This window comes from Macrotis lagotis, chromosome 6, assembly GCF_037893015.1.
Source record: "Macrotis lagotis isolate mMagLag1 chromosome 6, bilby.v1.9.chrom.fasta, whole genome shotgun sequence".
Classification (NCBI taxonomy): Eukaryota; Metazoa; Chordata; class Mammalia; order Peramelemorphia; family Peramelidae; genus Macrotis; species Macrotis lagotis.
The window spans coordinates 222,570,258-222,598,213 of NC_133663.1; the positions used below are offsets into that span (position 1 = coordinate 222,570,258).

General features: G+C 37.3%; 1 long non-coding RNA gene across 1 annotated transcript in view; it reads left to right on the forward strand.

The window, feature by feature from the left end:
- Nucleotides 1-990: 990 nt before the first annotated feature.
- LOC141492042 (uncharacterized) overlaps nt 991-27,956 on the forward strand; it is a 29,100-nt gene continuing 2,134 nt past the window's right edge. Inside the window, exons 1-3 of the long non-coding RNA XR_012469838.1 lie at nt 991-1,150; nt 22,338-22,390; nt 24,320-24,391. This is a non-coding gene — a long non-coding RNA (uncharacterized LOC141492042). The remainder of the gene's footprint in view (nt 1,151-22,337; nt 22,391-24,319; nt 24,392-27,956) is intronic.

Here is a 27,956-nt window from a genome sequence, read left to right on the forward strand (position 1 = left end):
TTGAAGTATAAATTCTCATGCTAAAAATTTAGCATAGACTTTTTCAATCTAATTAGAGCTGACTTTAGTTTACCCCTTGATTAAACTTTAATTAGTGGTGAATGTACTTTCAGGTTCAAAGAGATTGGAAAAAACTAGTCTTCCCTCCAACCACACCCCCTCTACCCCACGGAAAGAAATATTAAAAAAAAACATAACTGAAAGAAGAGAGCACAAGTAGTATAATAGATAGAACAGTGGACCTGGAATCAGGAAGATGAGTTCAAATCTGACCTCAGACATTTACAAGTTGGGCAAGTTACTTAACCTGCCTCAGTTCTTTATCTATAAAGTGAACTAGAGAAGGATATGGTTGAGTCACTCCAGTGTCTTTGCCAAGAAAACCCCCAAAACTCAACAACAACACGGGTTATAATGAAGAGAGCAGGTGGTCCTACAGTCAGGAAAACATGATTTCAAGTCTGGCCTTAGACACTTGTAAACTATGTGGGCAAGTCATTTAACCTCTATTTGCTTCAGTTTTCTCAACTGTAAAATGCAGATAATGATAGCACCTATCTCCCAGGATTGTTGTGAGGTTCAAATGAGATAATAATTGTACAATTCTTATTAAAACAGTGCCTGGCTCATAAGCGCTATATAAATGTTAGCTATTATTATTTGTGAAAGAAGTTTAGACTAGATAGCTTCTGAGTTTTTCTCAGCTCTATGATTTGACTCCTGCTTATATTTGAAGATAAAATAGTTGAGACTTTTCAGATTTTGTTTGTAATATAAGCAAATCTAATAAATTCAATTTCCACGTTTCTCCATATTACAATTATATTGTATCTTCTTTCATTTGGTACAAGGCCATGGGAGACTCCAAGAGTCAGAGTAAGAGAAAATAAGTCATGAACCTTCCTGCCAGAATTTGCTAATGAAGTATCCAAGCTACAATGTACATATTCCAAATCAGGACAAGTTCTGCTTTGAGGTAGCAACTTATTTAGCTTCTGTGCTTGAATTCATAAGTTAGTTTAGCAGATAGCTTTGTGACAACCATTTCAAATCCAAGTCCACTCTTCCCAAGGACCAAGTAGTCGAAGAGAATATGTGATCCTGTTTTGAGGGGATGTGCTTGTACTTCTATTCTTTCTACAGCTTCTGGGTAAATGTTTTTTTCTTCAGTTATTTTGTAATGTCTGTATCTTTTTGATTCTATTTGTAGTTTTCTTGGCAAAGATCCTGGAGTGGTTTGCCATTTCCTTCTCCAGCCCATTTTACAGATAAGAAACTAAGACAAATAGGGCTAACAGATCTGTCCAGGATCATGCAGTTAAGTGTCTGAGAACAGATCTGAACTCATTTTAAGCTAGCACTCTATGCACCACCCATCTAGCTGCCCTAATAAATATACTTCTGTAAAAAGTTATATTGATCAATTCCTTATTGATGACACTAAGGACATATGGACTGGCTTATGATATCAGGGGAGCAAATGTCAGAATGGAGATAAATGTCAATAGCATCATAAAGGAACCCTAGCTCTTCAAGAGTTCTCCTTTATAATCCCAAAGAGATTTAGCTATAGCTTTGACTTGACTCTTGCTAATCGAGTGGTAGTTGATAACATAATAATTGTTAACATTAATATTATACTTACTATGTCCAGGCAGTATTCTATACACTTTGATTATTACCACATTTGATCTACAAAATAACCCTACAAGGTAGATGCTATTATTGGTCCCTTTTACAGATGAGAAAACCAAGGTAAACAAATTAAATGACTTGCCCTGGTAACACAGCTAAATTGTCTAAGGCTACATTTTGAACTCAGGTCTTCCTGACTCCAGAATCAGTTCTCATGTAGTAGGTAGTGGTGATGGTAGTAGCAGTAGTAGTAATAGTAATATTTATATAGAATTTTAAGTTTCCAGAGAACTTTATATTTATTATATTATTTGATTCTCATAATCAATCTGTAAAATGGGTGCTTATGTAGGCTACACAAATACTCACACATGCACGTACATACATATAGATGAAGGGAGAATACCAAACTCCTACCAATACTGGACTTTGAAGTTCACTCTCCTCTGTATCTGCTGTTTCTACAGGGTTCAACTCCATAGAACAAGATGATCCTATGCTAGATATCCCCTGGTATCCTACAATGTCTCCCTCTTTCCTACTTTCTTTTTTTGTCTCCTCTGCCATTAGATTATAAACTCCTTATTATTTTTCTTTTCATTAATTGTATCCCCAGGACTTAGAGCAGTATTTAGAATGTAGTACTTGCTTAATAGATATTTTTTTGGATTGGAGGGGTGTGTATATATATACATATATATATATATATATATATATATATATATGTGTGTGTGTGTGTGTGTGTGTGTGTATGTTATATATACAATATATAATATGTAAAACACAATAAATACATATGCACACTTATATACATACATACATAAATAAATATATACAATGTGTAGCTATATGTGAATGTAATTTATGGAAATATTTAGTTTCGATCTAATAACTTGTCTATTTTTTAATGTCCCAAACAGATTTGTCTATAAGCAAAAAAATTCTAGAAATCACAACAAAGAGAACCTAAGGAGTTTGTATCAATATTCCAATTCTTCAATAGTAACAAGTATATGTATGTGTGTGTGGGGCGGGATGGAGGAATAAGTAGATAGGGACCACACACTATTGTAAGGATGTAGGAGGATCTATAGAGTCAATCACTCAATCACTGATCCATACTTAGTTTTATTGAATTTCTTAGTAATAAATGTTAGAGGTGTGTGAGTTATAGTTTAGACATCTCCTTAAATCAATCAATTACAGACTGAAACAAGGGTGAAGATGTCCTTGATCTATTTGGATGCCTTTGAAGGCCATTGAATGAACTGGAGAGGAACAAAGGAAGTGTGTGCAGATTGACTAAGGAAACTTAGTCAGTCCTAGTGACTTGTGTAAAAAATAGTCCCCTAAACTCTATATATTGTTGTTGTTCAATTGTTTCACTTGTGTTTGACTTTTTGTGACACCGATTGATATTTTCTTGACAAAACTACTGGAATGGTTTAGCATTTCTTTCTCCAATTTATTTTACAGTAGAGAAAACTGAGGCACATAGTTAAATAACTTGCCCAGATCACCCTGGATCTTATAGTGACACCAGTTGGGGAGGATCTGAGGCCAATTTGAACTCAGGAAGATGAATTTTCCTAATTCCAGGTCCAGAATTCTATTCACTACATATCTCTATATGGACTGGTAAAAAAAAATGTTATAGATTTGGGGAGTGTATGGAGTACTAATTTTACCATTGTAGTAAAAACTCCCTTCTGAAAGATAATTAAGTAAGATTGACTAATAGTCTGATAATTAATAGAGAGTGCATTCTTTTGGGAGCCTATCCGCTATAGAATCAAAAAAACAACCCCCAACATCTCAAGGCCATCCCTAGAACCTTAAGGGGAAATGTAGTAGCCAAACTTTGGAGAACAGATCTGCCAGTAGAGTATAGTTTTGGAAGAATACCTCTTTTAGACCATGTGCTGCATTAGAAACAAACTCAGAAAGCCTCCCCTCTACCTGGCTTAGAGAGGGAGTATTTAAAAGGGGTTAGGAATATGATGGACAACTGTCAAACTACATGTTGCTAGCTATGATGATGTAGTGTTGACTTCTGATTTTGTTCTGTGTGACCTTCAATACCTTAACCATGTGTGAGTCCACAGTTTAGGACTATATGACTCTAAAACCTAGACAGCAAGTAGATGGCTAGGTGGTTCAATGATTAGAATGCTGGATTATTGAGTTTGAATCCTGACTCAAATACTTAATATCCTGGACAAATCTGCCTGCCTCAGTTTCCTTATCTGTGAAATGAGGATAAAGAATAACAATGTCATAGGCTTGTTGTGTAGTGTAAATAATATAGAATGTAATACTCTTTGCCAGCCACAAAATGCTATACAAATGTGAACTTTTATTACTATTTTGTTATTTTATACAGGGGTGAATCAGCAATGATGATGTATATTATTCTAATATTGTGAATGTGACCTTTATTAATTGAGCTCTGTTTCAAAATCCCTATAAAAGAGGTGCTCACTGATGGACAGCTGTCTTTTCCTGAAAAGGACTCAAGACAGATTTTTGCCTTTTGTTGTTTTTAAATTTTATGCAAATTTTAGCAAGTGAGATAGTTCCTGTTCTTAAGGAACTTAGTTTTTAATTGAGGAAAGATAGCATATAAAGAGGAGCAAGAAAGGAAGTGAGCAATTTATAGACAAGAACACATGCTTTGAAGATGACCTTGAAGAGAAATGGTAACCTGGATCTGGGTAAGATAAATTGGAAGCTCACTTGTGGGAGTCCAAGGAAATTTTTTAGGTGGAATTGCAGTTTCTAGTGGGGAAAAGTTGAAGAGGTTAGTGGAAACAGAGGGAAAATATATGCAACCCCAAATATCTAAATGAATCTGTAATCTCTTTGAATGTTCCTCCAGCTCTGGAAGGCACAACTCATCCAAACTTGCCCATTTTCTGTGATTCTTGTCCAAGTCCTCATAGAAAGTCCACCCACTTCCTCACTTCCTCCTGAATGTTATAAGGACACCGAAGGATCATTCTGACTTTCCATCTATCATTCATTCCTTGCTCTTTTCACAGGACCAACCCACTTTTTCTTCTTATCATCCATTTCCCTGATAACACCATTTAATGCTGTTTTTTAAGGTTCCTCTTGGGCTATGTGTTACAGTCAGTTCACAACCAACCTGCACCTCTCCATTATCTTCTGCAAATACATTGGGGATGATAAGCAAGAAAGGCAGACTCAAAAAGCATTGAGGAAGAAGACAGAAGAGAAAAAAATGTCTGTGGCCATGCAACTTTCAGGATCCCCAAAAGGTTAAAGCTTGAGGGAAGAGAGAGAGACTGCAGAGCTCTGTCCTCTGCCCCTGGAACAGGACTCTAGGGCTCTGACCAAATTCAGATCCTGATCGCAGTCTAGGCCCCCCCATAGAACAGCAGGGGCCCCCTCCACCTCAGCCCTGTGGCAGACAGGGGTGCATATGGTCATTCATAGACCAGGAAGGAGGACAGAGCTTCACACACTGAGATCCTTGTGGGAGTGTCCCAAAAGCTCAGGAAGCACCCCAAAACCAGGCTCAGGCTGGGAAAATGAGCAAGCAGAGAAACAAGAGGAAGACCATTGAGAAATATTTTGCATATGAGCCCAAGAAGGATCAAAATACTCAGTCTGAAGATGAGGAAGCACAAGCTCCTGCATCTAAAGACTCCAAGAAAAACAGAAATTGGGCTCAGGCTATGACAGAGCTCAAAAAAGACTTTGAAAATCAAATGAGGGAGTTAGAAGAAAAACTGGTAAAAGAAATGAGAGAAATGTAGGAAAAACATGAAAATGAAGTCAGCAGCCTAGTCAAGGAAATCCAAAAAAATGCTGAAGAAAATAGCATGCTAAAAACCAGCATAGGTCAAATGGATAAAATAGTTCACAAAGTTATTGAGGAGAAGAATGCTTTAAAAAGCAAAATTGGCCAGATGGAAAAGGAGATAAGAAAACTCTCTGAGGAAAACAAATCCTTCAGACAAAGAATGGAACTCAGGAAGATTGATGAATTTATGAGAAACCAGGATCCATTACTTCAAAACCAAAAAAAATGAAAAATTTGAAGAAAATGTGAAACATCTCATTGAAAAAACAACTGACTGGTTCAAAAAAAACCCTAAAAAAAGACTTGTAAATGGAGTCTGAATGTCTGAATGCAAACCACTGGTTCAAAAAAAAACACCCTAAAACAAAAGAAAAGAAAAAAACAACTGATATGGAAAACAGACTTAGGAAAGATAATTTAAAAATTATTGGAATACCTGAAAGTCATGATCAGGAAAAGAGCCTTGACATCATTTTCAAAGAATTACTACAGGAAAATTGCCCTGATATCCTAGAAGCAGAGGGCAAAATAGAAATGGAGAGAATCCACCAATCCCCCTGAGAAAGAGATCCCAAAAAACCAATCCCTAGGAATATTATAGCCAAATTCTAGACTCTCAAGTCAAAGAGGAATTATTACAAGCAGCCAGAAGGATATAATTCAAATATCATGGATCTGCAGTCAAGATCACACAGGACTTAGCAGCAACTACTTTGGAAGCTCGTAGGGCTTGGAATATAATATACCAGAAGGCAAAAGAGCTTAGAATGCAACCGAGAATCAACTACCCAGCAAGGCTGAATGTCCTCTTCCAGGGAAAAAGATGGACTTTCAGTGAACCAGGGGAATTTCAAATGTTCCTGTTGGACTGGCCAGAGCTGAACAGAAGGTTTGATCTTCAGCATGGAGGTTGGAGGAGAGGGGGAAAATATGAGGGACTTGATGATGAAATGCATGTATTCCTCCATAGAAAAATGACACTGATAATACTCATATGAACCTTCTCAGTTAATAGAGCAGGTAGAGGGAGCTTTTATAGTTGAAGCACAGGAGAAAGCTGAATTTGAAGATAAAATATGGTGTAAAAATGGAGTCAATAGAAAAAAAGGGAAATGTAATGGGAGAAAGAAAAAGGAGAGGGGGAATAGGCCAAGATATCTCATATAATAAGTTTTTTCTTTATTACAATGAACTATTGCAATGATATGGAAGGGAGGAAGGCAAGGGGGAATGAGGGAATCTTCACTCTCATCAGAAGTGACTAGGAGAGGAAACAGCATATATACTCAATGGGGTATAGGCATCTGAAGTAAGAAAGAGGGGGGGGGACAAGGGGAAGGGGGGGATGTGAGTGATGGAGGAGAGGATGGACCATGGGGGGAGAGTGGTCAGATATAACACATTTTCCTTTTTACTTCTAGGAAGGGGCTGAGATTGGATGGCCTGTCTGGAGCCATAGGGCCAGGTGGATGCTGGGTCTAAGAGGTGGTAGGGGGGGCTTGGAGCCTCTTGGCCCCAGGACCAGAGATCTGTCTGCTGCACTACTCAGCTATCCTATGGCAGAGTCAGAGTGAAAGGAGAGAGAAAATATAGTACATGGTAGTGGAGAAATATGAAAGGAGGGAGTTGGAATCAGCAATGGTAACAGTAGAAAAATATGGAAGTAACTTTTGTGATAGACTTGCCATAAAGAATGTGATCCACCCGCGACAGAGTTGTTGGTGTTGGAACAAAGACTAAAGCACATTTTTTATTATTATTATTATTTGGGGGGGTGCAGGGCAAATGGGGCTGTGTGGCCTGCCTGGAGCCGCACAGCAGGTTGATCTTTGGGTGTCTGAGGCCAGATTCGGACTCGGGTGCTCCTGGCTCAAGGGCCAATGCTTTGTCCGTCACCCAGCCACCCCTACTATTATTACTATTTTATTTTATTTTGGGTCTTTTATTTCTTTTTTTGGTTTTTGCAGGGCATTGGGGTTGGGGTGGCTTGCATGTCACATGGCTGGGTGATTGTTGGGTGTATGGGGCCGGATATGGGCTCGGGTGCTCCTGGCTCCAGGGCTGGTGCTCCGTCCATTGCGCCACCTGGCCATACCTACAATTGTTACTATTATTTTTTTAATTATAATTTTTTTCTCTCCCCTTTACTTTATCGCTCAAGTGAATCTATATTTTGTGGGGGAGGGTGTATTCTGTTTACTCTTAAACAAGAATATTTTATTAATGTATAAAAAACATTATTTGTACAAAAAGAGAATAAATAACTATATATAAAAAAGCTTAAAGCTGAAGAGCCATTTCTATATTTCCATATATTGGTCTATATAATGTTCTTCCCATAGAAGCAGTTAATTGATGCAGTAGTCAGTCAGGGAGAACTGCAAAGAAATCCTGCCCCAGACACTAACTGTGTGACCCCAGGTCATTCACTTAACTACTCTCTGCCTCAGTTTCCTCATGTGTAAAATAGGTAGAGCGTGTACCTCCTAGTTGGTGTAATGATCAAATAAGATAACATATGTATTTCCTATAAAATGCTAGCTCTAGGCAAGTTAAATCATTTAACTCCAAATATAGTTCAATTTCCATCTAGATAGCCATTCCAGAACCTTAATAAAGTTGGTAGTGTCTTCACCTTTAAAGTTTGCTCCTTTGATTAATGAACTCTTCCTGAGTCTCCTTTTGAGGAAGCATCCATGTCAGCCATGCTCACTCCTAACTTGTTTCAACCCATGACTCTTTGGTTTACTTCTGGACTCTGCCCTGGTGGCCTTCTTCAGTTGGCAGCATATCCATCTCTATCATTTCCTCCTCCAGCCTGAATATCCATTTGAGAAAATATCCATGCTAGCTCAGCTCCAGTAATCCCACCAGCGTACTCTGGCTCAGTTCAGATTCCTTTTCCCACTCCTCCCATCTTTTTTGCTTTCTTTTTTGTGCCATTCCCCCCAACCCCCATTGGATTGTGAGCTCCTTGACCGCAGGGACTAAAGTGCTTTTTAGCTTGTGATTATATTCTTAGCAATTAGACAAGTTCCTTGAATACATTAAGTCTTCATGAATCTCTCTCTAATAAATCAATAAACTTTACTGAGCACCTTTGATGTGGCAGTAACTATGCTAAAATGCTGGGGGATACAAAAAGAGGCAAAAGACAGTCCCTGCCCTCAAGGAGCTATTCGAGGAGACATCATGCATGTACACATATGCATATAATGCATGTTTTTGATATTTTCAATCTTTTTTTGTTTCTATCTCTCTGTCTCTGTCTATCTTTCTGTCTGTCTTTTTATCTAAAGAAACATTGTTTCAGAATTTTCATTTCAAAGAAAATTGCCAACCCATAATAAAATCTAGACATTTCCATATCATTTCTCTCTAAATCACATCATATGGCTTTGGCTAAAATACTTTTCTTCTTCCTTTTTAAATGAGGGGGGAAAAAAGACATGGGAGACTTTACAAAAATAGCTTCTCTAATTATGACCTCCACTTGTTTGTTCTTAACATCTCAATGAGTTGCCTTTTGCGTCAGATTACAGATGCACCTAGGTGACTGATGGAAACCAATCACCTGTGGGATGTAGCTTGAGTCAGTAATCCCTGAAAAACCAGAGTTTCTAATGACAATGCTGACGTATATCAGGCTTTGTGATCACACAGCTATAACCAACCTGTTCTCATGTAATTATCTCACAGAGAGAGCTGTACAAAAAAATCATAAAAGGCTAACGCTTTGTGAGTACATTTATGTGCATATTATGTGGATGGTGGGGGGAGGGCAAGAGAGACAAGGAAAGAAGACATTTCTCTGTACAAGAATATTTGTAAGAAAAAAAGCAAGCTAATGTGGAATGATGCTTCAAAAATACTGTATATGCAAATAATCTAGAAGATGGAAGATGAGACTACAATGCTGGCAGGTGAAAGAAGGCATGGCTTTTAATGGCTTAATAATAGGAAAGCTTTGGGAGCCAATGAGGTTAATGCACCAGTGACATAAACCAGTGGGGGGGCTCAGGGAGAACTTAATGTGCATACTAATTGAAGGACATTGAATGCTGATAATGGTAGAAAGATAGGGCTGTGGCTGAATTCACTTCCTCTTATTCACAAAGGATGATATGGCAGAATTTAATAACTTTCATGTGTCCCTTAGATAGAAGCATCAGTATTGATTAAAATACAGTCTTTATGTGCAATGAGGAGGAAAGGGAAGGAATAGAAACCGGGAATGAAGAAAAGATAGAAGGAAAGGAAGGAGAGAAGAAGGGAGAAAGGAAGAGTTAGAAGGAATGAGGGAGAAAAGAAATAGAGAGGGAAGGCAGGCAGACAGGAAGGAAGGAAGGAAGGAAGGAAGGAAGGAAGGAAGGAAGGAAGGAAGGAAGGAAGGAAGGAAGGAAGGAGGAAAGGTGGAAGGGTAGAAGATGGGAGACAAAAAGAGAAAGAAGAGAGGAAAGGATAAAGGGAAAGGGGAGAAGGGAAAAAAGAAAGAAACAAGGAAGACAGTAAAAGTGGAAAAATTAGGAGGGGAATATAAAGCAGAATAGGTTGTTTTTTCAGTCCCCATTTGGGATTTTCTTGGCAAAGATAGTGGAGTGAATTGCCAGTTCTTTCTGCAATTCACTTTACATGTGAGGAAATTGGGTAAGCAGGGTTAAGTGACTTTCTCAAGGTTATACATCTAGGAGGTGTCTGAGGCCAGACTGGAACTCAGGAAGATGAATCTTTCGACTTCCAGCCTGTTGCTCTATCCATAGCAACATCACGTAGTTGCCCTTCCTTGCTTTGTAGCATTTGATAATTTCCTACATGTAAATCCTCACAAATTTTAATGGCTGGCTCTCTGGCTTGAGTTGACTCCATCACACCCCAGCCTCTACCCCAGAAGCAGTACTCTAATAGACACAAAAATGTCAACAGCTCATTACAATTCAATCTACAATGGAGTGAGTAGCAGTACTCTCTGGATGTACTTTCTTTAGCATAGGATATCTGAGTACAGATATGACTCCATCCATTGATTCTTTATGGACCCTTTTAGGAAGGTGACCTGACAAATACTTGGGCAATACCAAACTACAAATATTTATTAAATGCTAATTATTTGCCAGGCACTGTGCACTGGGTTTACTGCAAAAAGTATCTGCCTTCAAGAAGTTTCTATTCTAATGGGGAGAACAACATAAGAAACATGGCTAATTTGAGCCAAAATAGAATCTCAAACTCAACTTCAGCATGCCCCAAATAAAATTCATTATCCTTCCTTTCAAAGTCTCTTCCCTTCTGAACTATTAAGGGGACTACTGCCTTTCCAATCCACTCATGTCTTGGTGTCATCTTTAACTCTTGACTTTCATTCTATTTATATTCTCACAAAAAAGGGCAGTTTAAAGTTCAAAAAGCTCAATTTATGAAATCCTACACATTGAATCCATTGCCATATTTTGACATTTTTACCTTCCCTATTTCTTAGCTACTTCTATTTCTCTACCTATTTCCCAGTCTCCTCTCCATTTAAACTGCTCTCATCACATCTCTCCCTCTGGCCATGAAGGCAACTGAAACAAGCTTGGTCAGACATCAAAGACGCCAAGGTCATCCACAGCATCTGAAGTCATCATCAGTCAGCCTGACTTTTGTCCTGTCACTAGAAGAGTGAGACTCTTGATTGCTGCAATTCCTCCTCACTTCAATCCAATTCATACATGAGTCAAGACATTACCCCCCCCCCAAAGAAGTTAGGTGGTGAAGTGGATTCAGTAATAACCCTGAAGTTAAGGGGATCTGAGTTGAAATTTGACCCTAGATACTTACTAGCTATTTGACCCCAGATGATTCACTTAATCCCACAAATTTTTTCAATTGAATCTTTATGCTCTATTATTTTAATAATGAAGCTTTTTCATGGAAAAACATATTTAACTAGGTCAGACTTGATATCTAGATTACTCAAATCTATGAATTTTCACCCTTGTTCATGAGAAATCGAATTATTTAGGTCAAAAAGTCATATCAGGCTCCTCCATTTGTCTGGTGTCGCTACCTAGTTTACAAGCACAGAAAGAAACAGTCTCTGACAGACTAGCCTTATGAACCCAATTCCATAAAATGATGGCAAGTTTAATATGTTGTATAACTAATTCAGGCTTATTTAAAACTACTATAGGTGTTGCATTATTGATGAGTTGGAAATGCCAGGGAATATGCAGAGAGTAAATTAAACAAGATGACTGATACAGATGATCACATACTTTGACTGAATCCAAAATGCAGGGGTTAGTGCTGCATCTGAGATCTCTAGTTATATTATCTCAAACAGACGGTTTAAGGTTCAAAAGACCTCAATTTGAAAAATTCAGCTTAAAGTCTAGGATATAAAGGTATTTTTTTTAAAGTCCTGAACAGCAAGATGTCAATAAGAAGGTGTTTATAAAGTAGTGAGATGTATTTTGCTTTTTACTCCTGTGTCTTTGATCTCTGGCCCAGAATGAAGTCCATGCTAGAGTGGGAAAAATGGGATATGAAGGTGGAAAGAGGTTGGCAAAGGGAAGAAAATCAAGGATAAAGAAGCTTGCTTGAGAGTCTCGGAATGGATGAAGAAAGCGCTCTGAAAACTGTGATAAGAATGTTAAGTGACTTTGACAAGAGAAGCATATTGAAACTAGAAGGCAGATTAGAGATGACTGGTCAAATGTCCTGCTTCAGGCCCATCTTCCTATAATGATGCTGAGTTTTATTTCTTCCTAAGGCTTTCCTTAAATACCCAGATATGTTTGAAGTACTTAATCTGCAGGGTTTCAATTACTGATGAGGTTTTGAAGATTTTGAGAATTAATTCCTCATTTGTAGACCCTCCAGGAAATTTTACCTTAACAGAATATGGAATGCTGGTGTGTGAGGGGGTTGGCCCCATCAAAAGGCAATCTCTTGTTTAATCATGAGGCTTGGTGCCTTTAAGTCATTAAGTTACATCATAGATGACAAAAACTTAATGCCAAATGATCCTAGCTTCACAAAGATTTCTATTTGGGGAGGGAGCCAAGTAAAATGGAAAATACAAAGACCCTGGAGCTATAGGACCTGGGTTCAAATCTCATCTCTCTTATTTATTTCCTGTATGACCATGGTGACACAAATCAATAGAACACCTGGCCTAGAGTCAGGAAGATCTGAGTTCATATCCAGCCTTACTAACTGTATACCCTGGGCAAGATATTTAACTTCTACATGCCTCAGTTTCCTCAACTGTAAAAGAGACTAATAATAGCACCTATCTCCCAAGATTATTGCATATCAAATGAGAGAATATTTGCAAAGCATCTGGCACATGTGAACAAATCACTTAATAACCTTGGGTCTTACTTTTCCCATCTGCAAAATGAAGAGATTGAACCAGCTGACATTAGAGTTCTCTTTCAGTTCTATGGGCATGAAAATAAACAGGAATGATAAGGAATATTTCCCAGCAAGATGTGAGTTAGATAAAAAAAAAGTGGGCCCAGAATGTTTCCATACATGCTAAAAAATAAAAATAAAAGCAACATATTATTCCTAATTTTTAATATACTTTCTTTTCTTTCCTTCTGAGCTATGAGAAAACAATAAAGGGAGGGCAAGAAAAAGGGATGGATTTTAAAGATGGCAAAAATAACTTTAAGGTTCATTAAATACTCCAAGGGTTTCCAACCTGGAGTATTTGTCCCCCAAAGAGAAGTTTGTCAAGCAGGTATAGGGATAGTCAGTAAATAGCATATTATCCTACTGAAACAATCCAAAGTAATATTAGTGAAATTTTATATTCCAAATAAAGTTTTATTTATGAAAAATTGAGCCATTTTACTTGATTTCTTATGTATGACAAACTCTGGAATTTTTTCTCGTTTAATATTTTAATGAAGCATTTTAATTAATTTAATGTTTTAATTAATTTTTTTTTTTTGCTTAAAAGAAGATGGAGGAAGATTTATAGAAAGCCAAGGGGAAAGGAGATTGAAAAAGGTTGCTGACCCATGATATTCCTGAAGGTCATGTCTCTCTTTTGGGAGATGAGGGAAGTGAAATCTAAGGAGTGATACTGGTCATGGTCAAATTAGGAAGCTATTGGGAGGGCTGAGTCTAGAATCCTAGTCTCTTGACTTCTGATCCAAGGTTTCTTCCTTTCTTTCCTTTCCTATTTCTCTTATTAGGGGTAGAAAACTGAGTAGGATCCCCAGAGTAATTTTCATCCACTTAGAAATAGAAGCAGACCCAGAGTTCCTTCCCCCTCCTCCCAATCCAGCATCATGGATTAGGTGCAGTCTTTCCCCAAGTCCAACATTATTCACAGGTATCCTTGCTACCTTTCTCTGGCTTCTGTAGTGAAAAAGCATAAGTCAAAGAAACAAGGTTTTTAGAATTGCTTCAAAGTTTTCTGACATGCCACAGTAATCATAGTAGTGTCTTAAATCATAGGAATTGTGTATATTTTTCCAGGTGAGTAACCTTTAGGTCAGCTTTTGATTTCTTTCTACTTGACATGTTAAGACTATTTTTTCCTTCTTCTATATTTATATTTTATAGCTATGGAGTTATCGGAACATAAAATTTACACATTCAAAATTTATCTTCTCAAATCCTCACATGCAGATTATTGCCAGGACATTTTATACAACATGAAAGCTGTCAAATTATGACTCTATTTGAAAATGCTGACCACATTTCCTGCTTTTCTGTAATGACAAATCAAAGAAAACTCCAGGGTGAATGGCCTTAATAACTGTTTGATTAAGTGTTCCACAATGGTTTTCCCTCTCCCTTTTCAACTGGCATCCATTAAGATGGCACCATCAAGACTTGATAGCTTCACTGGGAATTGTGCTAGTTTCTGTTACAGTGTGACTAAGATAATCAAAGATATATGTAGCATATCTCTACTTCCCTTAGTGGCATGTTACCCTTTCTTGTCTGTTTTTGGTAGAAGCTCTCATGGGCCATGTCAAAAGCTGTAGGTTGAACAATGGAGAAGAACTTGCCTAGAGTCACAGAGCAAAGTGGAATCTATGTGTCTTTAGCAATTGCTAAAGTTTTATATATATATATATATATATATATATATATATATATATATATATTTATTTATTTATTTATTTATAACTGTATCTATACATAGATATAGCTACAGATATAAGTGGGGTATCAGCTTAAATGGTTCATTACTGTACCACTAAATGAAATGTGAAAGAATCTGAATTGACCATTGCTCTACTAAGGGGAGAATCTGTGGTTTTATCAAGTAGAACTTCCAGAATGGAGAACACCAACAACAAATACGGTCTATTGATGACTATAAACACACACACATATGATCACATATGTTCATGATTTGTATATATGTATGTATCTATATAGCCTAACATTTCTAATTGGATGATGACTGTTTACTTTTAAAATCTACTGAAAATGAATATTAAGGATATAAAAATATGTAAAAAATTATATGAAGATATTTGAAGCTGAAAAACATTTGCAATTGTATACAAACTAATCATAACTGTATTAAAAAGAAAAGAATAAGAAAGAGACAGACAAGATGGACAGAAAATATAGTAAAACTGGAAAGAAAACTAGAAAATGACCAAGAACAAAAGGGCTTTGGTTTGTCTTTTATTGTTTATTAATCTATATTCTACTTCCCTAACTAGATTTGCTAAGGGGTATGTGTATGGTGAAGTATGGATTGCAGGATTTTTTGTGGGGGATGGGTTGTTTTTGAAGGTTATTATCAAATTAATAAAAATAATTTCCTATAAAAATTCCATACTTCAGGCTCCTTCCTCTTATCTTTCCACTCCCTACTCCTTTTAAGAGGGTTTACAATTTGTCAATACATCCTATTTGGGGTTGGGGCAAAGTAGTCTATTTCAGTTATATAACTAGTTATTTAACTGGAAAAATCACTTCTCTCCCTAAACATTTCTATTGCAATTAGTTTTATTGTAGTTAAAATTCAAATGAACACATTCTATCAGGTGTATTTTGAAGAGAAAAAGGATAATAGGGCAGCTTTAGGGATATATATATGCAGGTGTATGATGGAGTTGGAGCTGCTGAGAGCTGATTCTTAAATTTTCAGTGTGAGTATTTATAGCTTGGATCATGTTAATAATACAGATTAAATTTAAATGTGTTGAACACATTTCCCCCCTCTGGAGTATCAGTTGTTAAAGCAAGAGTTTTACTTTGGTCATAAGAGTTCATAGATTTCAACCCAGAAGGACTTTAGAGAGCATCTAAGGTAACCATCTCATTTATAGATGAGGAAACTGCGGTCTAGAAAAGTTCTGTGATTTGCCTAAGATTATACCATTTATAAGTATATAAAAAACTAAGTGATTAACTGATGAGAATAATTAATTATAAGTAATTTTTAGCATTTGAACCCATGGACTATGACTCCCATGTTCAACAATCTTTTTCCACTTTTGTTGCTTAGTCATTTTTCAGTTGTACCCAATTCTTTATGACTCCACTGGAGTGGTTTGTCATTTCCTTCTCCAACTCATTTTACAGATGAGGAAACTGAGGGTTGTTAGACTTGCCAATGGTTGCACAATTAGTAGGTGTTTGAGACCACATTTGAACTCAGGTAGAGGAGTTTTACTAACCAAGCTTCAGCACTCTATCCACCTATTCTCTGTTACTAATGATGATGATGATAGAGATGATGAAGGTGTTTAGGTATGGTGGGAATTGAATTAGGATTATTAGGCATATGTACATGAACTTCAGGTCTTTTTGATTACCACCTGAAAAAGACTTCTCACTCTAATGCCATGGTGGTGGCAATTGTCTAAGTTCACTGTACCCCATGAACAGCTCTGACCATTGCCCTCTCCTAGATATCCTGTCCCACTTCAGTGCATAATTAATCATCCCTAACAGTTAGGAGCATTTCTACCTGGAATTTTTATTATGAATTCCAGGAAGACAATGACTTCTGGATAATTTATAAATCCCAAGAAAGAAATCTGTCTTCTTTTGTTTTTGGTCCTAAATTTGTCTCTTTAATGAAAAAACAAAATCAATAGGTGGGACCACTATCACCCTTACCTTAAGATGACCCCCTTTTAATAGTATAGCAAAGAATTATTTTAGGGCCATCCCCTAGGGTCCCCCCAAGAAGCAGTATGTCTTTGCCCTTTGTTTAAAGTTTAAAGGAACTGAGACCATCTGATCTTTAATCTCTCCTGGATGCTTCTAGCAAAGAATTGCCCTACGACTCTTTATTCTAGATTTATTTCCATTGTTTTACCTGATTTCCCATAGAAAGTGACACAGAAACATTCTTGTCTTCTGTTGCTAATTAATTTGCTTCTGCTCTGATAGACTCGCTAAGCGTTTTATGTATGTTTAAATAAGGGTTGTCCTTTTTCTTGGGAGGGAGATTGGTTGCTGGTTTTAGGTTCCTTTTAATCGTTGTTGTTCAGTCTGGCTTACCATTTCTTTCTCCAGACCATTGTATAGATGAGGAAATTGAAACAAACAGGGTTAGGAGACTTGCCATTAAGTCACCTAACTGCCTTCTTTAATCAAAAGGATCATATGGATAGTTTGATTATCAGTCAATAAAAATTTATTAAATACTTTTTACAGGCCAGGTATCATGCTGAGTTATGAATACAAAAAAAATGGTAAAAGACAGCCAATCCCTGATTTCTAGTTACTCAGAGTAATTTCTATGGTATAGTAAAAAGCACCTTCCTCTGGAGTCAGAAGGTTTGGGTTCAAATCCTACTTCTGACACATCTATCCGTGTGAGCTTGGTCAGGTCCCTACTTCTCAGTTTCCTGATTACAAATTGAGGGTTCTGGACCTGATACTTTCGAAGTCACTTTAAGATCCATGATCCCATAATGCTTCTGTAAGTTCTTGGTGCATTTTTTTTTTAGATTTTTCAAGGCATTGGGGTTAAGTGGCTTGCCCAAGGCCACACACTTAGGTAATTATTAAGCGTCTGAGGTCGAATTTGAACTCAGGTACTCCTGACTCCTAGGCCGGTGCTCTATCCACTGCGCGACCTAGCTGCCCCTCTTGGTGCATTTTTAACGTATGTTCACTTATTTGGCATTATTCAGTGCCTACTTTGAATAAGGCACCATGTTTCGGTGCTTGGATGGAACTTCCTAGAGGCAGGAACTATCTTTTGCCTTGCCTGGCACATTGTAGCAGCTTAATGAATGTTTCTTGATTATCAGTTGTTTTTAAATCTCTTTTGCTATTACTCTACAATTCTCACAGTCTATATAAGGGTTCTAGTAACTTTCATTTCAGTCCTGATACTTATATTAGAAATACTGTGGGGGCAGCTAGGTGGCGCAGTGGATAGAGCACCGGCCCTGGAATCAGGAGTACCTGAGTTCAAATTCGACCTCAGACGCTTAATAATTACCTAGCTGTGTGGCCTTGGGCAAGCCACTTAACCCCATTGCCTTGAAAAATCTTAAAAGGAAAAAGAGAAAAAGAAATACTGTGGAGTTCTCTTAACATATCTATATGCATTTTGAGTAATTGGTCTTGGACTCTAAGCCTTAATTTTCTCTTATTTGTCTCCATGGTTAAATCAGGTAGACTTCAGTTGATTTACTATCAATAAAAAGGAACGTTTGTTTAACAGGGGAGTATATTGTTTAACGTGTGGATTCCCTCCAAAGAGAAACTTGGAGAGTGGAATGTCTTTGCTTTTGTAAACTGCCTCAAAGCCATTGTCTCAGCCTTATTTAATTGGGTTTGCTTTGGGGTTTATAGGAAAGGATACTTGGATTGCCAAATTCAAGTTGCAATCTTCCTGTTACCCTGCCAGACTGCCCAGAAAAACCCCAAACCAGTTTTGGACACCCTCAAAGCCCCTTGAGTTAAAATAGTTCTATGTGGTGGACTCATGCTGGATGAATGACAAATACCCTTTTCTCCTTTTCCTTAGATTCCTTAATGAGAATTCCTCCTTTCTTGAAGTAGTGGTAGTGGGCCCATAAATCTCCATTCCCGCTCCCCCTCCCAGTATATTGGTCTGTTTTTTTGACTTGTCTTATCTAAATCCTGTGGCCTTAATTCTTTTCTCCTTGATTTTCCAGAAGCTTTTGAAAGTGATTACTCTTTTAGAGATATTTTAGAGAGTATTTTTCATAAATGTTCTCCAGTCCAATCCAATAAACATTTAATAAAAATAATCCCTGCCTTTATAGATAACAATCAAATTGGTGGGGGGGGGGCAGAAAACACATGAAAGGAGGCAGGAAAGCTGGAGTGTAGGGAAGTCTGTGGAGTTGAAACCAGTTGAATCTCCAGCAGCTGCAGAATGGAGTGATCAGAGAAATCCAGTCACTGGCCTCTATAAAGGATGTCATTGGGAGGAGTTTTGTGCTTTACCTCCATCAGAAAGAGAGGAGGCTGAGGGAGATGGTGTCAATCAAAGCTTGAGTTAGCAACAAGATAATGAGATTTCAAGTGATAGGTTTATTGGAGGAGGGGAAGTGCATCTTGTTCCATGGAATGGTAAGCAGAGCATCTCAAAATTAATATATTTGTTGGAAGGTTGAAGTGAGTATAATGTGTAAAGTGCATTGAAAACTTTAAGGTATTATATAAGTACCAGTTATTATTATTAGTAGTAGTATTAGTATTAGTATTAGTATTCTTCAAGGTCTATCCATGATTCTCTGTGATTCTCTTCCTCTGTCTGTCTCTCTCTAATTATATCTGTCTGTCTCTGTTTCTTTCAGCAAGCTCCCTCATTCCTATGCCTTCATCTAACACCTCCAAAAATCCATCTTCTTCACCTTACATCAGAAGAGAATCTGAACTACTGATATAACTTTCAGCTGCCTACAAATTTCATTTTCTGATACTTCTCCAAACTCATCCCTAAACTGGGCCCTTTATTTTCTCCCTAAAATACTTTTCTTTTTGACTTCTCTGTGGCACTACCATTCCACTGTCTTCTGAGCCTGAAATCTTGGTGGTCATCTTTGACTTTGCACTCCCCCTTCTGCCATATTTGATCAGTTGCTTGCTCCTGACATCATCTCCTCAATATCTCTTTTATCTTTTCCCAATGTCATTATCCCAATCGAAACCAGCAATCTAACTATGACAATAATTTCCTAACAAGTTTTCCCAGAACTTTTCTCTCCTTTGTCTATTGCATCAATCATCCAACTACCAAGAGAACCTTCCTTACACATGTTCTTGGTCATTTTCATCTTCTGCACCCCTCCCCAATTTCAGTGGCTCCCTATTATCCAGCAAATGAAGTTTGGATTTCTTTCCTTAGCACTTTAGATCACAATCTGGTCTCACTGTAATATACTAGTCAAATGACCAAGCATCTTTCTATTAAAACTATTATGCTAAGGAAATCAAAGTAAAGTCCCCACTTTCAGGTAGCTCACAGTCTTATCTCATGTCATGCCTTTCCAAAGGTACTTATGTTTTAGCCAAAGTTTTCCCATACTCCTATTTTGTGCTTTTGCTATTCCTAGATTGTTCTATCTCCCCCATTTGTCTCCTAAATTCCTATCTATCTTCTGAAATGCTACCTGTTTCAAGTAGTGTTTTCTGATCCACCTGGTAATAACCTCTTCTCCTTCCGTCTTATACAACACATTCTTTTGCTGAACTGAGAAATTCATTTGCACTTCTCTGATGAATTTAAAATTTTGTGGGGTGATCATTATTTATAATACTTCCAATAATGATAGCTAACATTTTTACAACATTTTAAGGTGTTCAAAATGCTTCACATATAAAGCCTCATTTAAACCTCACAGTATCTTTCCCTTATAGTCTGTGAGCTTTTTGAGACCTGGGACAAAGTTCTGTTGAAACTTTGTACCCTGTCCTGTATCATTTAACATATGTTGATTGAATGAATCAATGTGTTTTTGTTCCTACCCACACTTTGGGCAAGTCCTTTACCTACGTAGACAGTTTTCTCATTTGCTAAATTAAGGGCATTCAAATGGAATATCTCTGAGCTCTTTTCAAGTTCTAAAATTCTGTTTTCTATGAAAAATTGATTATAGAAGACCAGATACTGTTCAGTGGGTGTATATGTTATAAGTTAGTATATGTGGGGTATGACAGCATTTTTCAATTGTGTCCAGCTCTTCGTGACCCCATGTGAGTCTTCTTGGCAAAGATATTGGGAAGGTTTGCCATTTCCTTCTACAGTCAATTTTATATTTGAGGAAACTGAGGCCAACAGAGTTGAAGGACTTGCCCAGAGCCACACAGCTAGTAAATATCTGAAATTAGATTTGAACTCAGATCTTCCTGACTCCAGGGACAACACTCTATCCACTGTACCATCTAGCTGCCCTATGGTATGGCATGTTATGGTATAGTATAGGATGCTTGTAGCCCTAGAGGAAGCCACAAGATGAATCTCTCCCTTAGCAAACATTTTATCACATTATTTAGGAAAATAATATAGAGAATGATTCCAGAAACGTTAATGTACCTTCAGAGTCAGAAGACAAGCCCATTTGGCTAACTGTTGTTCAGTTCAGGCCAAGAACTGCTGTTGGGGGAATTTTACCTGTAAGAGATTTATAGAAAGATGGGCTAATAGCTGGAGCATCTGGCTATGTCAGTGTCTGAGAGATATACTAGATTAGATGCATATACCATTAAGAAAGATAGTAATACAGTCATTTTTCAAAAATTCAAATTAAGTCATCTAGCTTTAGTCAGGTTTGAATAGATAGAATCTTAGATCCTACACTTTGAAAATACTAGGTTTTTTTAAATCACTTTTCCTTTGAAGATCTTTAAATTAAACCAAATACTTTTTTTATAGTAGGTACAAAAAATGAACAAAAGGACTCTGACCTGAGGAAGAGTCTTCATTTTTGCTCCTTCTCCTACATTAGCTTCTATTCTTTCTCCCTCTCATATTCTTTCTCCCTCTCATGATGAGGAATTGTATACTTAGCTAAGAATAAAATTCGGAATGGGTTTTTGTTTTGTTTTGTTTGTTTATTCTAACATAATCCAAATCTCTTGGATTAATTTTTGGCCAGTGATACATTCATTTGATAATTACATACAAAGCTCAGTGCTAGACAAAAAAAAATAGTATTAAGGAAATTTTGTAATATTGATTGGGACATAATTGGTTGGGGGTTGGAAGGGGATCACTTTGAGTATGGAAGACTGGTGTAAGAAGGAGAGGAGAAGGCAATAGAAGGGAGAAGTTATGGGTGGGGAAATCCCACTTTTCTACACTGAAGCTTCCTTTCATAGGAACTGAAGAAATATTTCCTGGAGAACTGGGAAATATTAATGGGTGGGCCTGGCTTTGAGGTGCCTTTGGATGTTGACATATATGAAGCCTCTGGGATGTTGGGTCAATATGTGAACAACTCAGTCCTTTTGCCCCATTCCAGTTAGAGACTTTACTGGATGATAATACAATAAAGACAATTAGCACTACTTAATAGCATAGAATATTAAAGTCAGGAGGAATCTTTGATAATTTTTGACCCAACCCCACCATCTCACATTGATGACTGATCAATAATAATAGACCTGGACCTGGAAGAGACCTCATGTAATTTAATGGCCTCATTTCAAAAATAAGGTAAGAGGTCTAGGATTAAGAGATATGCCATCAGATGAAACTAAATTGAAAGGAGCCATTTGCCAGATAGCACTTTCTTTACATTATATTTAAACCTCTCCAAGTTGAGGGACTTTTCCCTTCTTTGTATTCTTAGTGCTTTGTATATAGAAGGTATTCTAAAATATGTTTGTTGAATTAAATTGAGTCTGAGTATCTTTTCACAAAAGCAGTGAATCTTTTTTTTTTAAAAGAGAATTCTTATTATTACAGACTTTTGCAGTTTGAAGGAACCTTGAAGACCATCCAATATCCTCATTTTCCAGGTGAGAAAACTGGGAGTTTTGAGGAGGTTAGTTGATCTGCCCTAGGATGTAAGACTAGAATAGGGAAAGGTCTGGGCACTTGACTTTCACAGTTCAGGGCTCTTTCCATTAGTCACATCCAGTCACAAGCTAGAGTCATACAGGCTCATACAAGCTCCCAATTGTTTAGTATTCATTGTGAAATTTTATATTTTGGAAAGTGGCAAAACCTATAGATCAGGGCTTGATTTATTGTTTTATTGATTATTTCAATTTAAGTGATAGGGAAAATCTTAATAATGCAGATAAAATTTAAAAGTAGCTCACCCTTTTTTCCCCTAGAAATAGAACCTTGTTATTCAGTCATGTTCGGCTCTGATCCCATTTGAGTTTTTCTTGGCATAGTTATGGAAGTGATTTGTCATTTCCTTCAATAGCTCATTTTACAGATAACAAGCATGAGGGTTGGCTAGGTGGTACAGTGGTTGGAGCACTGACCCTGGAGTCAGGAGGACCTGAGTTCAAAATTTGAACTCAGACATTTAATACTTACTTAACTGTGTGACCTTGAGCAAGTCATTTAAGCCTGTTGCCTTGAAAAAATATGAACAAAAACAAAACAAAAAATACTGAGGCAAACAGGATTAAGTGATTATTTTTTTCCTGGAGAGTTAGTTGTTTTTTGTCAACACACATCTGGTAAAACCCCAGTTTCAGGAACCAAATTTCCCCTTGATAATTTCCCAGATTGGCTTCATTCACAATTTTACAAATACTGTAGATTACACTCTTTAAATATGGTGGCTTTTAAGAATCACATACCACAAACTGACAATTTCTTTCATTGTTAAAACTACAAATTAATTCTAATAAACTCCGATATCAAGTGCTGTCATGATTAAACTAGAAAAGTAAAGGGGTGACTTTACTGTAAGCCTAATTCATTATCCCCAAGGGGAAATACTTCATCATTATTGGTTTATCTTTTTCCCCTTGTTAGATACATCTGTAAGAACTCCTACAGAGTTTTCCAAGTTCTGGATACGATTATCTAAAATAAGTATATATTTGTGTGTGCAGATGCTCAGAAGCAGCAAGAATAAGCATGGGAACAGTGGAGAACTGTATATGTAGGTAGATAGCAACATCTATTTCAGTCTCTTCTGTTTCTATGTATTTACCTCTATTTTTATCTCTAATTCTATCTCTACCTCTTATCTATTTCTCTAGCTCTTATCTCTTTATTTCTGTTTTTCTGTCAGTATCTATGTCTATCACCTTTGTCTCTAGCTCTCTCTATTTCTATCTCCATTTCTTACCTCTCCAGCTATTTCTCTATCTCTGTGTCAATATAGCTCTGTTTCTATTTTTATCTCTTATCTCTTTTTTTTAGGTTTTTGCAAGGCAAATGGGGTTAAATGGCTTGCCCAAGGCCACACAGCTAGGTAATTATTAAGTGTCTGAGATCGGATTTGAACCCAGGTGCTCCTGACTCCAAGGCTGGTGCTTTATCCACTGTGCCATCTAGCAGCCCCTGTCTCTTATCTCTTTATTCCTGTCTACCTATCTCTTTTTAATCATCATCATCACCCTTATCTCTCTCTCATCTGTCTCTGTCCTTTCTTTAACATAAAATAATCTTAAAATCAAGATAACTCTTTCAGAGGAAAAAACAAAAACAAAAGCCAGTCATATTATAGCTTAGTACAATTTAACAACATATGGTCCCATGGAGTATTTTGGTCCCAGGATTAGGTTCCAGTTAAACTAGTCTTTCTCCCCCCTCCCCAAATTCTTGTTTTTTTGTGTAAGTTTATGGGCAGAACTGAATAATATAGCACCCTGCCCTGAGAGTTTCCTGTAGCAGGAATGACTTTCAGATTCCCACTGTGCTTTTGATTAATGTTCTACCTGTGACTTCTGCAGATCTGGACTGTTTTGTTTCTGCAGGAAGGAAGAAGGAGAAAAGAAGACAAGGAGGATAAGCTTGTGCAGCTGGTGCCATGTTAAGCAGGCTGGAATGTAAGATTCATAGTTCACTCATATTTCTTATTAAGGGTAATTCACCCAAAATGCATTTCCCTGACACTATTCTGAAAAGTAGCATAATCCAATTGTCAGTGAACTGAGGGAGGAGAGATGCCCAATGTCATTAACAGTAGCTTCCGATCATATCACAAATGAACGCAAACAGGCCTGATTGCTCTCCCTAATATCCTGTAGTCTGTTTGGACCCTCCCCAGCCACTGGAAGGGCTGAGTGCAGACTTCCAATCTCGCCCCAGGCAATGCACAGCCTTCTTGCCCTTTTCAGATCCCAGCTTGTGACAAGCCATAGAACATAACAGAAAATGATGGGCAGCCCAATAGTTGAAACTAGCTGCTATCATGGTACAATGTGTGTGACCTTTCTGCAGAGCTGGAGAAACACATATCCCATTAGAGTAGCCCTATGCAAGTCAGGTCATCTTTGGCTAGACAGGGCCTGTTTTCTAGCCTCTGTTGGGGGGTGATGCGAGGACCTTCTTCTCTACTTGTCTTTACTTTTGCAGAAGAGCCCAGATCTCTTTTTTTCATGTATTACTTGAACCATTCTGCTCCCCAGGGAGCTAGATTAATGGGATGGGGAATGAATGAGACAATAGTGAGGGAACCAGATGAAGAAAAATTTCCTTTCAAATTTTTTCAGGAAAAAAATTATGGAGTTTGAAAATTCCCTAAAGGACAATACTAGAAGATAGACTAAGACAAACATTACTCTCTGCAGCCCCCCTCCTTCCCCTAGCAAGTTCTGTGATACATTTTCCTAATGGTTCTTACATAAATGTGTGTATTAATTCACACAGATTTATTTGCTATATTAAGAAAGCCTATCTCCAAACATGTGAAATTAAATTAATAAATCACCAGAACCTAAACCAACTGAATTCAAGTCTAATTCTATGGATCTCTGGAAGAGGTAGGCCCAAAGTGATCTCCCTTTTGGCTTCTTTGAACTGTTCTCCAAAATGAAGGAAAAACACTTTGGAAAGGGTACAACTTAAGGGAAATGATAAAATTGTTGATTCTCAAAAGGAGACACTGACTAGAATAAGGACAAGGTCAACAAAAGTACCTTTTCTAATAATCTAAAAATTTTTCCATTCTGCTAATTTACTCCAATGCATTCCAAGATGTTAACAATAATAGATCATAATTATACAGCTTGGGTATGCAGAATGCTTGCCTCACAACTCCCTAAGATAAGAGGTCCAAGTATTATCATTTCCATTTTACAGATGAAGAAATTGAAGTTCAGAGTGGAGTTAAACTTGGAGTTTAAGTGTCTTTCCCAAGATCAAGTGTATAACTCAAAACTAGAATGCTGATCTCCTCTCTACCCAGTCTTTGGTACAAAATCTAGTACTTCTTTTCTCTCAAGCTAAAACAACAATTATAAAATATAACTATTTTTCCAGGCACTTACTAGGAATACCAAGAAAGGCCAAAAACAGTTCCCTCAAAGAATTCAGTCTAATGGGAGGAGGTAACATGCAAATGACTATGCACAAAAAAAGACATAGAAAGAATAAATGGGAAATAATCTCAGAGGGAAGGTACTAAGATTAAAAAAGGATAGAGAAAGGCTTCTTGCAGAAGGTAATGGCGACTTGGAGGAAGCCAGAGGAGGTGTAGATGAGGAGGGTAAGAGTTCTATAAGGAGCTTTGAAAATAGCCAAATACTTGAGATAATCAGCTCTCCATTGCTCATCAATGCATCCTTCTACCTCCCTTAGATATTGTCCCCATACGAATATCCTAAAGTTCCCCCTCATTCAAGTCAATTAATATTTATTGGCTGCCTCCTGGAAATGACTGATTTTCTCTATTGAGGTCTGCTTCCAGATTCCCGATTTGTAATCCCAGTTTCCTAGCCTGTTTCTTTTCCATTTCTGTTGGCAGCAGCCCTGATATGCCCCAGCAGGCATCTGGAGCCCATTAATGTTGCATCAGGTGGACAAGCACAGAATGGAAATACAAGTTCACAAGGTCTGAGGCCAGGAAATAAATATGCCCAGCATTAGTATAGGGGCATCTGTAATTTCTGAGGATGAGATCGCTGCTTTTTTTTTGTTAAGTTCCCATGGGACCACAGGTCTTGGAACAAAGGGGATTTCTTTCAGGCATCTTTTATATCACTCAGATATGTCAAACATAATATTGGGCTAGTCTCCTTGTTTTCCCCCATCTTAGATGGAATGTCTTTTCAAGTACAAACACCCTTACTGTAAAGAAAAGACTATTTCCTTATATATTTGACCATACTACATTGTTGAAATGAATGTTTCTCTTATGACACCTTTTGACATCAGCAGTATAACCATCCTTTCTGCCATATTACTTTAATGCATCCCCTGGCTCATTCTGTTGTAGAATATAATGAATTTTAGTTAAAAGTCCCATTTTCAAATATTTCATCAGTTGGAAAGCTCTGGAAAACAGTGTTTCCAATATCAATTAATGCAAATCTTAACCTGCTATTATCCTAGCATTGTAATGGCTATTCATTTGAGAGACAAGCCAGTGTAGTAGATAGATTGAGGGACCCGTAGTTGGGAAGATATGATTTTTGAACCCTGCTTCTTTATGTTTACTAAGATCATTGTGGCCACTAGGTTGCACAGTGGATAGTGTGCAGAACTGGGAATCTTGAAGACCTGAGTTCAAATCTTGAATCAGATAATCTATCCCTAGCTGTGTGAAACTGAGCAGCTAGGTGGTACAGTGGCTAGAGCACCGGTCCTGATGTCACAAAGACCTGAGTTCAAATGTGGCCTTAGACATTTCACACTTGCTAACTGTGTGACCCTGGGCAAGTCACTTAACCCTGATTGCCTCACATCAAGGGCCATCTTCATTCATCTTGATGCATATTTTGAAGCCATATGTCTTTGGTAGAAAAAGTGAGACTGGTGATTTAGCATAGCACCCCTCACTCAAATTCAATTCATGAGCATATCATGGCATCACCTCCCTGATTTCATTGTCTTCTTTGAGAATGAAGGACAAACAATGACTCTGAGCAAGTCTCTTAATTTCTCTGTACCTCAGTTTCCTCATGTGTAAAAAATGTAAAATATGTTCCTCTATTATTGTAATTATTGTAATTATATAGGTTAATATATGTAAAAGTGAGAAACTTTAAGCCTTAATGTGCCACATAAATACCAATTAAAGCAATTTAACCTCTTTGACTTGGATTTTTTAAATTTTAAAATGGTAATATCTAAAATAAAAAAGGCTATATTTGTAGTAGAAATGCAAAGCATTCAATCTAAGGGACACACTCCAGAGTGCTTTTGAAACTAGATTAAAAATGTAAATATTAAAACTAGATTAAAATATAAATACTTAAATATGTAAAAATGAGAAAAATTTAACAAAATAAATTAAAATACAATAAACCATAATTGATAGTAATTTGTAGCTTTCAAAGTGAATATGCTGCATAGGGATCCTCATGGATCATTAATAGATTTGACTCCATTGATCTATATAGTACCTACCTCAGAGGTTGTTGTAAGACTTCCAGTATATATCCAATATCC